Raw genomic sequence first — 16,647 nt, 5'->3', positions numbered from 1 at the left:
GTAAAGAGTTACATCGATGCAAGCTTTTTCACCGATCCAGATGACTCTAAGTCTCAATCTGGATACATATTAAAAGTGGGAGCAATTAGCTAGAGTAGCTCCGTGCAAAGCATTGTAGACATAGAATATTTGCAAAATACATACGACTCTGTAATATGACAGACCCGTTGACTAAACTTCTCTCACGAGCAAAACATGATCATACCTTAGTACTCTTTGGGTGTTAATCACATAGCGATGTGAACTAGATTATTGACTCTAGTAAACCCTTTGGGTGTTGATCACATGACGATGTGAACTATGGGTATTAATCACATACAGATGTGAATATTGGTGTTGAATCACATGATGATGTGAACTAGATTATTGACTCTAGTGCAAGTGGGAGACTGAAGGAAATATGCCCTAGAGGCAATAATAAAGTTATTATTTATTTCCTTATATCATGATAAATGTTTATTATTCATGCTAGAATTGTATTAACCGGAAACATAATACATGTGTGAATACATAGACAAACATAGTGTCACTAGTATGCCTCTACTTGACTAGCTCGTTTATCAAAGATGGTTATGTTTCCTAACCATGGACAAAAGAGTTGTTATTTGATTAACGGGATCACATCATTAGGAGAATGATGTGATTGACTTGACCCATTCCGTTAGCTTAGCACTTGATCGTTTAGTATGTTGCTATTGCTTTCTTCATGACTTATACATGTTCTTGTAACTATGAGATTATGCAACTCCCGTTTACCGGAGGAACACTTTGGGTGCTACCAAACATCACAACGTAACTGGGTGGTTATAAAGGAGTACTACAGGTATCTCCGAAGGTACATGTTGAGTTGGCGTATTTCGAGATTAGGTTTTGTCACTCCGATTGTCGGAGAGGTATCTCTGGGCCCTCTCGGTAATGCACATCACTTAAGCCTTGCAAGTATTGCAACTAATGAGTTAGTTGCGGGATGATGTATTACGGAACGAGTAAAGAGACTTGCCGGTAACGAGATTGAACTAGGTATTGGATACCGACGATCGAATCTCGGGCAAGTAACATACCGATGACAAAGGGAACAACGTATGTTGTTATGCGGTTTGACCGATAAAGATCTTCGTAGAATATGTAGGAGCCAATATGAGCATCCAGGTTCCGCTATTGGTTATTGACCAAGAATAGTTCTAGGTTATGTCTACATAGTTCTCGAACCCGTAGGGTCCGCACGCTTAAGGTTTCGATGACAGTTATATTATGAGTTTATGAGTTTTGATGTACCGAAGGAGTTCGGAGTTCCGGATGAGATCGGGGACATGACGAGGAGTCTCGAAATGGTCGAGACGTAAAGATCGATATATTGGACGACTATATTCGTAGTTCGGAAAGGTTCCGAGTGATTCGGGTATTTTTCGGAGTACCGGGGAGTTACGGGAATACGGGGGAGAGTATTGGGCCATAATGGGCCTTAGTGGGAAGGAGCCAGGAGGTGGCGCGCGCCCCTCCCAAGCCCAGTCCGAATTGGACAAAGGGTTTGGGGCGCGGCCCCCCTCTCCCTTTCTTCTCCACTCCCCCCCTTTCCCCCCTTCTCCTAGTTGGACTAGGAAAGAAGAAGTCCTACTCCCGGTGGGAGTAGGACTCCCCTTGGCGCGCCCTCTTTGGCCGGCCACCCCCTCCCCCTTGGCTCCTTTATATACGGGGACAGGGGGCACCCCATGACACACAAGTTGATCTACGGATCGTTCCTTAGCCGTGTGCGGTGCCCCCCTCCACCATATTCCACCTCGGTCATATCGTCGCGAAGCTTAGGCGAAGTCCTGCGCCGGTAGAACATCATCATCGTCACCACGCCGTCGTGCTGACGGAACTCATCCCCGAAGCTTTGCTGGATCGGAGCCCGGGGATCGTCATCAAGCTGAACGTGTGCTGAACTCGGAGGTGCCGTACATTCGGTACTTGGATCGGTCGGACCGTGAAGACGTACGACTACATCAACCGCGTTGCGCTAACGCTTCCGCTTACGGTCTACGAGGGTACGTGGACAACACTCTCCCCTCTCGTTGCTATATCATCACCATGATCTTGCGTGTGCGTAGGAATTTTTTTGAAATTACTACGTTCCCCAACACTCATACCCATCTCCCTCGATGCATTATCTATCACATTACGTGATAGACCCTTAGTAAAAGGATCTGCCGGATTTTTAGACGTTTGGATATAATCCAATGCAATAACTCTGGAGTTTCTTGACAGACTTTAACCTTCTCTGAATGTGTCTTGATGACTTTATATTATCGTTTGAGCTGCTCACTTTCGTGATCACAGTTTGATTGTCGCAGTTCATAAGGATACCTGGTATAGGTTTCTCAACAACCGACAAGTCATTCAAGAGCCGACAAAGCCAATCTACTTCAACCATAGCTGTATCTAGTCCTGTGAGTTCTGCTTCCATTGTTGACCTCGTTAAGATGGTCTGCTTGCAAGACTTCCAAGAAATAGTGCCACCTCCATGAGTGAATACCTATCCGCTCGTGGCCTTTATCTCATCAGCATCTGAGATCCAATTTGAGTCACTATACCCTTCAAGCACCTTTGGGTGCCCATTTTAGTGAATTCCATAATTCGCAGTGCCTTTCAAATAACGCAGAGCTTTCCAATGCACATCTCCTGGTTTTGAGACAAACCGGCTCAGTTTGCTAACAACAAAAGAGATGTCAGGTCTTGTAGCACTGGTTAAATACATAAGCGAGCCAATAATCTGAGAATATCTCAATTGGTCTCTAGCAATTCTTTGATTCTTTCGAAGCAACACACTAGCATCATATGGTGTTGGAGAGGGCTTGCAGTCACTGTAGCCAAAGCGACTCAAGATCTTTTCTACATAGTGAGATTGAAGCATTGTAATCCCACCATCATCGTCTCTCAATAACTTGATGTTCAAAATGACATCAGCCACTCCTAAATCCTCCATCTCAAAGCAACAAGATAGGAAATCCTTGACCTCCTTAATAACCTTCAGATTTGTTCCGAAAATTAGTATGTCATCAACATACAAGCAAAGGATAACTCCCTCGCCCCCACCATGGCGATAGTACACATATTTATCAGCTTCGTTTACAACAAAGCATGCGGTTGTTAAAGTTCTTTCAAACTTCTCATGCCACTGCTTGGGTGCATGCTTAAGTCCATACAAAGACTTCAACAACTTGCACACTTTTCCTTCCTGACCATCTACATACAAACCCATCTGGTTGTTCCATATAAATTTCCTCTTCCAACTCTCCATTTAGGAAAACAGTCTTAACATCCATTTGATGAACGAGAAGACAGTGTGAGGCAGCTAGTGAAAGTAGTACTCGAATAGTGGTCAGTCCCGCCACAGGTGATTAAGTATCAAAGTTATCTTCACCTTCCTTTTGAGTATAACCCTTAGCTATGAGTCGTGCCTTGTACTTTTTGATAGTACCATTAGGCTTAAGCTTCTTCTTGAATACCCATTTGCACCCTATTTGCAGTCCTCTGTCTCTTGCTCCTAGTAGGAACTTCATTGTTCTCCTCCACAGGACTTTCAAAGTGTTCTATCAAAATGGTTGGTTCAGTAATTGTAACTGGTTCCTGATTCGATGACTAGGCATCTCCTCATTAGATGAGGTAGCCATATCCTTCATGGGAAAGATATCTTCAAAGAAAGTCGCATCATTCGACTCCATGATCGTACCGACATGCATGTCAGGTACCTCAGATTTTACAACCAAGAATCTATAACCAATGCTATGAAAAGCATATCCCAAGAAAACACAATCCACAGTTTTTGGTCCCAGCTTCCGCTTCTTTGGAATTGGCACATTGACTCTTGCCAAACAACCCCAGGTTCGTAGATAAGAGAGCTTTAACCTTTTCTTCTCCCATTCCTCGAATGGAGTTATCTCTTTGTTCTTTGTGGGAACTCGGTTTAAGACATGACATGCAGTCAATATCGCCTCCCCCCACCATGCCTTAGAGAGACCCGATGTGTCTAACACAGCGTTAACCAAATTAGTTAGAGTATGGTTCTTTCTTTCGGCCACCCCATTTGACTAAGGTGAATAGGGAGGCGTCCTCTAATGGATTATACCATGTTCCGCACAAAAGGAATCAAATTCATTTGAGAAATACTCTCCACCACGATCGGACCTAAGCCTCTTGATCTTTCGATCAAGTTGGTTTTCCACTTCACCTTTATAAATCTCGAAATAGTTCAAAGCCTCATCCTTAGATTTCAGAAGATACACATGACGATATCTAGTGTAGTCATCAATTAACGTCATAAAATACTTCTTTCCACCTTTTGTCAAAACACCATTCATTTCACATAGATCTGAATGTATGAGCTCTAGTGGTGCAAGATTTCTTGTTTCCGCAGTCACATGAGACGTACGAGGTTGCTTAGCCTGCACACACACTTTACACTTAGATCCCTTGACAGTGGTGAAACTAGGGATTAAGTTTAACTTTGCTAGTCGCGACATGCAACCAAAGTTAACATGACAGAGACGTGAATGCCACACATTTGATTCACTATTGTTGCAAACATGATTAACAACTTTATTGCAAATGTCTAATAAGGATAAAAGAAACATGCCTCCTGGCTCATAGCCTTTACCAACAAAGGTTCCATACTTGGATATTACAAATTTGTTCGACTCAAAGACAAGCTTGTAGCCATCTCTACACAGAAGAGATCCGGTAACAAGATTTTTATTGACGGAGGGGACATAATGCACGTTCTTCATCCGCACAATCTTCCCTGAAGTAAACTTCAGATCGACCGTGCCAACACCACGAACAGAAGCACTTGAATCGTTGCCCATTAGCACAGTGGAAGTCCCTGCGGCCTGATAAGTCAAAAACATGGAAATATCACCGCATACATGCACATTAGCACCCGTGTCAATTAACCAATCAGGAGAATGACATACTGAAAGAATAGTGGGAAATATACCATACCCAGCATCCTTCATGTCAGTGTCTCCAATGACAACATTAGCGGTCTTGCCGCCTTTCCCAAGATAACGCTTGTCATAGCGATTAGGGCAACTAGGAGCCCAATGATCATGATCTCCACACAAATTACAAACACCTTTCTTCTTGTCATTCTTCTTCTTTAAGTTCGTGTGCTATAAAGCCTTGTTCTTCCCATCAAAATTTGCTTTACCATCAAACTTGCCCTTGTTCTTGAACTTGTGGAGCTGGAAGTTTTTCTTCTGAACAAGATTGGCACTAGAACCTCCCTCAACACCTCAAGCACGGTTGTCCTTTGCTCTCGCCCTTTCTTCCACATCAAGAGTACCAATGAGATCCGGAACGGAAAACTCCTGCCTCTTATGCTTCAGTAAGGTAGCAAAGTTCCTCCACAAAGGAGGAAGCTTAGTGATGATACCTCCGGCAACAAACTTGTCCGGTAGTATACAATTGAAGTGCTCAAGTTCTCTAGCGAATGACTGTATAAAAAATCTCATGAGCTTGCTCAACCACAGAGCGCTCTTCAGTCATCATGTAATCATAGAATTGCTCCATGATGTACAACTCAGTGCCAGCATCCGAGACCCCCAAACTTGGCCTCGAGTGCGTCCCACGTATCTTTTCCATTATTAATTGACGCGTAAGCATCAACTATGTTCTCACCAAGAACACTCAAGAGAGAAGCCTGAAACAGAGTATCCATTTTCTGAAAAGCTTGTGCCTATTAAGCATCATGCTCTCCTTCAGGTTTGCCAAGAGTGGCGTCATAGCAACTCATGGTTTGAAACCATAAGACTGCTCTCACGCGCCACCTCTTATAGTGGATACCCTCAAACATAGGAGGTCTCATGGAAGCACCAAAACCACTTGGGGTAAATTGCCTATAATAAGGTTTTTGGATTGTTGGAAATATGAGAAATTTACTATATGATTTTATTAATGGAAATACTAGATAAAGCATGACTAAAATAGCAGAGATAAAGCAAGTCATGCAATCTGACAGAGAGAAGGTAAATAACATATGCAAATATGAACTAGAACCGAACATATCTAGAGCAGACAGTAGAGCAAGGAACCGTGGCAGGACCTCTAACAGGAAAAGCAAGAACACATACAGGACATCGGCAGCAACAGTAGCACTGGACTTGGGGTCGGTGTCCTCGCCAGCCATGTCGTCGAGGAGGTTGTCGACGTCGGGGAAGTAGTCGTCGGAGTCCATGGTGTCCGTGACAAAGAAGTCAATAGTCGCGCGGAGCGCTCCCCAAAAACCTTATCACCCTTCTCCCGTACAGGACTCAAAGAGGTGCGGTTTCGGAGGCTTACTGTCCCGACTCGCGGTGGACGCCGCAAGCCGGGATGGGGAAGATCATGGCAGTAGCGCAGTGCTCAGGAACTCGGTGGCAAGAGGAAGAGAGTCTTCTGTTGTGTCTCTCTAAGAGAAGCGAGCTCCCTTTTATAAGCGCAACTGAAGAAGGCGAGAGGCTGTGCCGGGAGCCGAAGGGAACGAGGGAGATGAAACGAACAGACTTCAGGCGAAGAGGCGAGCCGTTCGGATTCAGTGTCCACTACAGAAAAACGTTTCAGCTCCCGCATGACATTTCTTATACCCGTCGTGCGTGGTAAAAATTTAGACATCGGCTCATTCCCGCAATCCAGGTCGGGACGAGGCGAGGCGGGCGGCGGAGGAGGAGCGCGTGTGGATGTCCCTCTTGTTCTCATCCTCATACATGTGGGGAAAGAACCGCCCTTATAAAGAGGTCCAACTCCCTGTAAACTAGCAATGTGGGACTAAATTTTAGTTCCACCTCTTGCCTTCCACGAATGAGTTGCGTGGGCCTTTAGGATTTATTAGGAATTTCTGAAACTGCTATTGGGCTTGACCCAAAATAGAGAAAATTCCAGCAGCACAACCCTCACGCACAGACCAGTGGGCTTTGTGGCCTAGGTTACGATTTAATTAATCATATTAATCCCTGCTTGATCCAGGACTAATGCCTCAAAAAAATCCAGGACTAACTAATGAGAGAGTACACCATCGGAGGGAAATCAGCAGACACTTTTGATGGGCTAGGATCATATCACTTCGTTTTTTCAGCCATCATCACGTGTCGTACGCTGGACGCACACGTGGGTCTCATTTCTTTATCTCTGCATATGTGTGCTTTCCGGAAAAAGTGAAAAGCACAACCGTGCTTCTCGGGTTTTGTTTTTCTTGTTTTTTCTATTGTTTTCTGTTTTCCAGGAAAAAAGTTCGTCCATACCTATTAATGTTGGATCAAATTTTGAAAATCTCGATGCGAGAAATCCAACAGTGAAAGTGGTTCATGCTTTGGACGCACGGTTCAGGATGTCATACTTTCTGGGTTTGGGTTTGTAGGAGAGTATACATTTTGTTGTCCTCTAAACTCTATAAGTTTTCTTCTATCGACTTAATAAAGACAATAACCATTATGTGGGTCATCCTTTTGTCCCTTTTTTCACTGGGTTTGAAGTAATTTTAGCAACATATTAAACACATATCTCATCAACTTTTCCCGCTGATTTTGGAGGAGCTTTTGAAGATGATAATATTTACACTAACAACCATTGATTTTTTTGGGAGGGAAGGGGGAGCCGTTAATATTTAATTAATCATATTAATATATGCTTATTCTACCAAAGGTGGTTGCACCGCCTGCCTGCGGGCGCACCCCTTCGAGGGCTATATATGTGTGCAATCATCATTAACAAAGATAGCCGTCCATTTTACATATGTGTCCATTACCTCTCTACAATTACTTGCAATACCCTCTTGATATGTGGCGGACCTTTGCTCCTCGATGATAGAGGGGCGAGATCCTTCTTTTTTGGGAGGCTAGGATTTCTTTGTGAGGACATTGACACTGTGATGGTGTTTTCGTGTCTGAATAAACTCTTCCCTGCTACCACCTTGATCCACTAATCGCCATGGACCCTCACGTTTATGTAGTGGGTTTTTTTTCAAGTTGAAGGATATATTTATATCATCTATGTGCATGTTCCTATTTGTAATTTTCAATTTTTTTTCCAATACACAGAGTACAACGTAAAACACACCACCACACTTACACATGCACACAAAAATAGCGACTACTAAAGACCGTAATCCCAGATTTTTAAGAATACCAAAAGCCAGCATGTATTGTTCGTTTCTGCGAAAACATTGCATCTCACTGGAAAAAACTCGCTATGCATACATGCAATGTATTGTTTTCAAAATCCATAAGTCTATCACAACATTGCCAAATATTATGGCTAAATTTTTAAGCATGACTTTGTCTTCATTGATTGTAACTTTGTTTCTGCTTCATGAACCGACTCCTCTACCCCTAAATCCGTTTGAGCAATGTCTACATAAATCCGTTTGAGGGACAAGTAATATGGATCGAAGGGAGTATGGATATATTTTTCTACTCACGATCTATAGCAGTATCAATACAGAAGGTGTGGTCATGAGATATGATGAGCTTTTATAATTCTCCCTCACTTTTTTCGTCTTGTCTCCCTCACTCTCATGAATTTAGCCAATCATTTCACACCAAGACCCAAATTGCTCACTTGCACAGTATCTCCCCATGCAATCTACTCCCTACTTGAATCACCTCATCATGTCCCCCAACGAACGAGCACACCCGAGCACTGAACCAGCCTACGGCAAACAATGAGTCAGCTCCTAGGTAAGAATCGAAAGAAAAAAATTCACATCTGCACACGAGGCAGGCTAATGGGGCTATTGTTCGAGCCCATCATGTGATCTGTCAAAGGCTCAAATCCATGGAGTAGGCCCACCGCCGGTCTCAATGATTCCAACCTTTGACCTAGAACCACCGAAAGGACAAAGCTTGTTCAAAAGACAAACCATAGACTGTTGAACAGAGATTCACGACTTGACTAGGTGAATGCTAATATACACAACTGAACAAAATAGTGCACATTAATAAAACATTGTGTAACCATATTTGTGCCATCATGGATAGAAGCGACAGGGATCGATGTTAGATTAGTTTTGATGGAATACTTTTTTCTTTTGGATAAGTTTTGAAGGAATACTAAACCGGTCAGACCACCTGACACTTGCAGCTTTGCAATGCACGGAAAATAATAGGAACCGGTGAGGAACATGCACATGGACACCTGCATCCGCACTCCGCAGAGACAGCGAACAGACACGATCGTAGTGGCGTCAGTGCGACGAGCCTGCCCATCCCGGTTGACGTGCAGCAGCAGTAGCACCAACAGCGAGATAGGAACAGCGACGCTGGGCTGCACGGGAGTTCCTATACGCCGCTTTCTGCGTCAGGTAGACGAGAGTTCGCACAGGGGACTTCGTTCGCAGGCTTTCTGGGCCGCGATGCTTCTTCCCGCGCGGTTCTTTCTTTCTAGCGCGCGCCCGACTGGTTCTTTGTTTCTTTTTTCTAGCGCGCGCCCAACTGAGTTTGAAAACTGTTTCTACTATTTCTTTTTTTGGAAGTTTATACTGTTTCTTCCAGGTTTGTTTCTGGTTCTCATTGTGTTGTTTGTGTTGAGATTGAAAATAGAAAAAAAGAGGAAAAAATCATTGAACCATGAAGAAAAAAATGGAGGAAAAAAATGTTTCGGAAAGAGTATATAAATCCTAAGACTGAACTGGTTCAGCTTCTTCAGGAACTATTTCTGGTTCTGATTCTGCTGTTTGTGTTGAGATTGAAAATAGGAAAATGGAGAAAAAAATCACTGAACCATGAAACATTTTCCCCATGTTATTTTCTCTTTGATTCCAAATCACTTCTCACAGTGCAATTTCGATTGTAGTAATAATGCCAGTGACACCCTTCAGAATAAGAAAGGAAAAAAGGATAGTTGGAATTAGGGAGAAAATGCATGACACATATATTCTTGCAAAGAAAGATAAGGCGTAAACATTTGTAAATTACAAATTCTTTGGGTAAGAAACACCATGAAGTTACCCAAGCTTAGTTGATGTGCGGAAATGAAAAATGATTGATCTTCAATGCTTCACTTGAAAATTCGGAAACCCTATTGAAACACACATGTGATTAGACTAACTGAAAAATGTACTTATCAGTACATAGAACATGATAAAAGGAGGTACAAAAATCTCAAGTATCCTTGGAACAAAAGGAATGGAGAACTAACATGTCTCTACAGGAAAGAAGTTACAAACGGAAGCTGAATTTCATTATCCTTGAAAGTTACAGTCTGGAAAAGGAATCTGTTGTTTCTGTGTATTTCCAAGGAACATTATTTAGGAAACAAATATTAAAGGAACAATTTTGTAGGGAACATTATTGGAGGCATACAAAAAATTGAGCAAAAAACTTTATCAAAGGAACATTCCCAAATATAACATTATTAGGGAAACATTATTCAAGTATTTAGGGAACATTATGTAGAGAACATTTTTGAAGAAACATTATTTATAGACCAAATATTGAAGGAACAATTTTGTAGGGAACATTATAGAAGGAACAATTTGAAGTGAACATTAAAGAGATTAGGGAAACTTTTTTCAAGTATCATTATTTAGCGAACACTATTTGAACAAAGGGTCCAAAATATTGAAGAAACATTATTCAAAGGAACATTTCGAAATGAACATTATTAGGGGACATTATTCAAGTATTTAGGGGACACTATTTAGGGAACAGTTTCAAAGGAAAATTATTTATGAAAGAAAAAATGAAAAGAACAATTTTGTAGGGAACATTATTGGCGGAATACTATTGGCGGAACATTATTTAGGGATCACAAAATATTGAGCGGAAAACTTTATCGAAGGAATAGTTCCAAGTGAACACTATTAGGGGACATAATTCAAGTATTTAGGGAACATTATTCGGTGAACAATTTCCACGGAACATTATTTAGGAAACATTATTGAAATGGGCATAATTTAGGGACCAAATATTGAAGGAACAATTTTGTAGGGATCATTATTGGCGGAACATTATTTAGGGAACTATTTCCAAGGAACATTATTCAGGTGTTATTCAAGGAACATAATTCAAGTATTTAGGGAACATTATTCGATGAACAATTTCCAAGGAACATTATTTAGGGAACATATTGAAAGGGGCATAATTTAGGGATCAAATATTGAAGGAACAATTTCGTAGGGAACGTCATTGGCGGAACATTTTCCAAGGAACATTATTGAATGAACATTTCGAAGTGAACATTATTAGGGGACATAATTCAAGTATGTAGAGAAACATTTTCCAAGGAACATTATTCAAGTGTTATTCAAGGACCATAATTCAAGTATTTAGAATCACTGATAGTTGTGCTATTCACAGAAGAAAGCATGATAATGAAAACATTAAATACATTAGGATAGAAAAAAGGTCAACAAACTATATCAATTACAGTAAAAAGATCAAACAACTATGTTAGTACTTAAAAGGGATTGCTAGGCAAGTTCTGCTTTTGTGTGTGTGCCCAAACAAATAAGAGCTAAGCAACACAGAGGACAAGAACACCACGAATTATCATGTTATGATAATACTTGCAAGGAAAATGATACAGAAGTATGGTAGATGAATGACACCATACTACAAAATCATTGTTAACTAACTATGTCCACCCAAAATGCTGCAATTAACCACAGAATTCTTATTTGTATAATTTCACAAATATAGTGTGAAAAAAAATTGGTAGTGCTGCTCCTAGAGCAACAGAGGAAATTACCTAAAACACCAGAACACTCTACTGTGCAAGCAAAGGACTATTCACGGCATCAAATGCAAATTAAAGAAAACTTTTCAACATTAAAATAACAAAGTCGTGCGGGTAGGATGCAACACATGCATCGTTTATCAATACAAACATGTGAATAAATTCATGGCCTAGCATTTACAAAACTACTCCAGCCTATAATATGGACAAGCGACCTAAATGTTAATAGATGCATGCATACCACCGGCTGAATAGAAGAAAACCTAATATACATGCTAACAAGTCTCAAGAACTAATCCATGTTGCTGCTACAAAATTCGTAAAATAAACGTAAGATTTTTAAAACATAGAAAAACTTCTACGTCAACCTACACAAACCACCCTACGATCATCAAGAAACAAAAGCAAAAATCCCAAGGCCAAGTGCCAGAATACACAACCTCCTAACAATAGCATGCTGAATCATACCTCTGAATCCGAAATCTCTAAACACAACCCCTTGTCTAATCTCAGAAACATCCAAATCAAATAAAAAACGCTCCACATGACATTATGCACGGATTCAGGAGTCCAGATGTTCAGTTGAGTTCATATTTCAGTCTATGTATGTCCCTACCGCTGCTTATCCACGGGACTACGGGGCCGGCCATACGCGGTAGTAGCACCCTGGAGCCTCACGTCCGCGCCTACCCCCGTGTGCAGGATGGGCTGCAGAAGAACAAAGCACAACACATTCAGAAATCAGAAACCAACCAGAACTCACACATTCAGAAAGTAAACATAATTCAGACCAAAACATGAGACAAGCTATAGTGTATGAAAACAAAGCTGGCCTAGTTGCGCAGCTCATCACACAAGCATCATCATTCATCACGGCATGTCATGTCCATGTCGGATGGGATCTGAGTTCAGCCTGCTACTTACATGCCTCATTTCAGAACTTTCTTTCTGAGAGAATTCAGTTTTGTTTAGTACGTAGAAGACTTTTTTAGGGAATAAGACTTGCTACCTTCCAAGGCGGCAATCAAGCTCGGGATGCCGAGGACAGCTTCTGGTTTACAATCCAAACGAGCTCCACTCCCCGTCGCTGCCTCCGCCCATCGCACCTGCCGCCGGCAAAGGGGTGAACATAGTCAGATGGGAGCGTCGGTGCAGGTGACACTGCAGAGCGGCACGTACGGGGATGGACCTTGTCGACGCCGAGCAAGGTCCATAACAGGGGAATTTGGGCGCGTTTACCTTGTCGACGCCGAGCTTGACGAAGCTTGACGGGGACCTAGACTACGCCGACTTTGTCGGAACCCTAGACGACGCCGACCTTGTCGGAACCCTAGACGATGCAGACGCCGACGCTGGAGACACCGGCGACCTGCAAATAAACATCCAACGTGACGAAGTCAGCCAGATCTGATGCGGTGGCGCGTATGAAAAGGAAGCACAGCGACCCGGCGGCGCCTTACGAGGTCGGCGGTCTCTTGCCGGAGTAGGATCCCGGAGGAAGAAGCAGGTGATAAAAGCGGCCGAACGACGGAGGAAAAGGGGATCCAGGCACGAAGGAGAAAGGGAAAGCTTCTCTGTAGACAACGAATGAAGCGGTCGAGGGAGGAAGGGGGACAGCGAACAGGAAATAAACAGGCCGGCCCAAACAAGTCAAAGGGGTGTGCGGTACCTCGACAATTTGACGCAAAACGCGTCAAATAGGATATTCCGGCTGCACCTGCGGCACGCACGCTGCACCACAGACCCACAGACAAATGGGCCTTATTTGTGGACCAAGTGATTCGAGTGACAACTTCTGTGCTTCTGTTTTATTTTTGAGTGGATCTGTGCTTCTGTTTATTGATGCACCTTATCTACTCATAAAACTATAAAGAACACACGCCAAGGATAAAGATACGGGCCACCAGTCCACCACACACACTATATCTTGTTCGTTGCAGGAGTCAACCCTTAGACAGTCAACTGAACTCACACAGTCCTGCTACTGCACTAAACAAAGGGCCGAGATGCAGATTCTCCATGACGTCCTGAAGAAAAGAAAAAAACGTATTGCCTCTCAAGTTGTAAACATTTTTGATCCGGTTTCTCACATTAATTGAATCATGGTTTTTTTAATCAAGTTTTTCACATAAAAACTGGTTCAGTTTTTTGTTTGTTTTTTAATTGAGATCGGTATACAGGTGGGGATCCCCCCATCCTATGACTGATTCACACAAAAAATGGTCCAGAAGTTGTATTCGATACAACGCTTAAGCAAGTAATAATAGAGTTCTGACCAAAGGTCATCCATTGCAACAAAACACATGGTTGTCCACAATGCTATCGCACATATAGCTTCTACCAGTTCATGGGCTTACATTGTAAAATGTTTCTTTTGCTGGTACTTTGTAAAGAGAATTGCCTACTTGACACTAATTGAAACGAGCTTCTGGCGACCTTGTCATATCTTCATGGAATTTTATTGGGTTGTGCACCATTGCGGATGAAGCCGAGATTTGGGCGTGCCTCGCCATTTTTTACGTCGATCGGTATCACCCTTCACATGTCAATTATTTTAGAAAGTGATTGTGCATTTGTGGCCTCTTTCCGTGCAAACGAAAACCTTGATAGGTCCCCTTATTGATATGAAGAAGGAAGCTCTGAGCATCATTAATCTTTTGGATAGAGTTAAGATGTCTAAGGCCAATCGTCAAGCCAATGGGGTGGCGCACGAGAGTGTGATGTTTAGTTTTATAATAGGTCCGATGGTATTTTTCTTATAGTTGTCCGCCCTGTATGACTTATTATGTAAGAAATGGTTGTAATATTTTTCTAATTAATTAATATATGGGGAGGTGTTATCCAAAACAAAGAGTAAAACTGGCTTCTCTATTTGGCCCTAAGAATGTTCTCTTTCTATTTGACATCGTGTCAATCTTCAATGTCTTCCGTGACAGTCATCCATTGTACTACTTCAACAATGTCACATGCGAGATGTTAGGTCCAAGGACAAAAATGCCCCTATCCTCATCTCCCTTATGCCCACCACACTCGCTCTCCTTCCATCCCCTTTTCCTCCGATCCACGGTTCCCTCCTCCACACCACCGCCAGAAGCCTCTCCTCTACCCTCCAACTAGAGGTGGCACGATCCTTGATTTGGTATGGAGTGGGTGTACATTATCTCTGACTATCTAGAAGATGTATTCGATTCGATGATGATACCAACAAAACGACAAACATGATTTTAAACATCCCTTGGTAACCTTCAATGCTTTAAGAAATAGTAGAGTCCTAAGAGCATCTGAACCCTTCACCTAAAGAGCTTTAACTCCTCAAAACATTAAGCCATACCTATCCTTTGCCCCAAAACTTTTAAACTCGCCTCACCGGCTCAAATTCTGGAAGCCGAACAAAATCTCTCTCTCTCTCTCTCTCTCTCTCTCTCTCTCTCTCTCTCTATGTGTGTGCGCGCGCGCCCATCATGCAGCTGTACTGACCTCTCGCCACCTTTTTCTCCCTCGCTGGTTCCGTCTTCGCCCTTGGGGGCTCCTACTAAACGCGGACCACCATAGCGCCTCATTTCATCTGGAATGAACTGCAAGAGGAATAGGATGGCGTAGCCGACCTGTGCTCCAGCTAGTGCCGCCCATCTCGCGCCCACACCGACAATCTTGCGAACGTCGGAGTTGAGTCATCGTGGGCTACTTTGGCGGATTGTTCATGCACGGCCTGGTCGGCATTGAGTTCCTCTTGGCATGAAGGCTTGGGCTGTAGGGGCGACCGCCTAGGGCCTTGGCCTAGCATGTGCCCATTTATGTGTACATTCAAGTAGCAGTTGTGCTCAGCCCAAGCGTGAAAGAAATTAAAATAAGTAAAAGAGAGGCTGCGAGGGAGATGGGCTCGGGCACGACTATGTCTCGCTTCAAGCGAGATAGAGCGTTGGCTCGCTTCAGGCGCCTTCCCAAATGGGCCGGCCCAGTGCGTGGGAGGCCACTGCCTCGCTATCTTTTTTTTTACTTTTTACTTTTCATTGTTACTATTTAGTTTTTATTTTTAGTTTTTTGTTGTTGCTATCTTTTTGCTTGTTTTTCTTGTTTTGTCCTAGCTGGTGTACGCCCTCACCCTCGACCCCTTGACCTCCTCTCCTCTCGCCTCGCACTTGTCCTGGATGGTGTACGGCCTCACCCTCGACCACGTCTCCTATTTCTCAGGCTACCCCAGCTGCCCTCCTTCCTGCTCCTATTTCTTCGCTCGTGAATTTTCCGTTCAGGTCCAGCGTGCCACCACAACACGTCACCGCATCAACCTCTGCTCAACGTAATCATTGTTGTTCCGTTCAATCTCATCGAGCTCCTGTTGCTTGGCTTGTTGACGACCAATCTGTAAAAGTATATAAACCAGTGGGATTTGCTGGACGGGGCAAGGTGGGATTATTCAACACGGGCCGATAACAGCGAGGGAGTCAGACCAGCAAAGTGGACATGGCAAGCGGCCCACACGTGAACGTATAAAATTCACATGGCAAGCGGCCCACACGTGAATGGATAAAATTCTCGAATTAAACATTTTTGGATTAATAATACCATCTCCGATGTAGAAAATAATATAGGTGAAAAAAACTGAAATAGGTGAAAAAAAATTGAAAGCATAAATTCACGGGAAGAAGCGTATTGTAACGGTGAACCTACGGAGTCAATCCGTGCTTTATTATTAGGGAAAGATTTATGTTTATACTTCCAAATTTTGTAAAGATATATATTACAATTTTTTACATAAAAAATTTCAAAAATATGTTAACCAAGCATATTAAAATTATAAATGTGCTGTGTATAGAGAAATTGTTTCTCATGTACACGAAAAATGTATACAAAAAATATACAGTATTTATGAAAAAGGTTCATCATTTAATTTAAAAAATCATCAAGTATTTGAATTTTTTGATTAAGCATTTGAAAAGTCTTAAATTTTTAGAAAATGTC

General features: G+C 42.5%; 1 long non-coding RNA gene across 3 annotated transcripts; it reads right to left on the bottom strand.

Moving 5' to 3' along the window:
- Positions 1-9,679: 9,679 nt before the first annotated feature.
- On the bottom strand, positions 9,680-13,338 carry LOC123158996 (uncharacterized). Of its 3 annotated transcripts, XR_006479432.1 has the most exons (6): positions 13,149-13,338; positions 12,928-13,057; positions 12,698-12,794; positions 12,305-12,396; positions 9,960-10,029; positions 9,680-9,823 (listed from the first exon to the last, which is right to left on the bottom strand). It is a non-coding gene; the product is annotated as an uncharacterized lncRNA (long non-coding RNA). The 3 variants fall into 3 exon arrangements; XR_006479431.1 differs by lacking the exon at positions 9,680-9,823 and having other exon boundaries at positions 9,834-10,029; XR_006479430.1 differs by lacking the exons at positions 9,680-9,823; positions 9,960-10,029 and having other exon boundaries at positions 10,467-12,396.
- Positions 13,339-16,647: the final 3,309 nt, after the last annotated feature.

The sequence above is a fragment of the Triticum aestivum genome, chromosome 7B (genome assembly GCF_018294505.1).
Source record: "Triticum aestivum cultivar Chinese Spring chromosome 7B, IWGSC CS RefSeq v2.1, whole genome shotgun sequence".
Lineage (NCBI taxonomy): Eukaryota > Viridiplantae > Streptophyta > Magnoliopsida > Poales > Poaceae > Triticum > Triticum aestivum.
The sequence above is the reverse complement of the archived record's forward strand: the minus strand, read 5'-3'. Positions and strand labels throughout refer to the sequence as shown.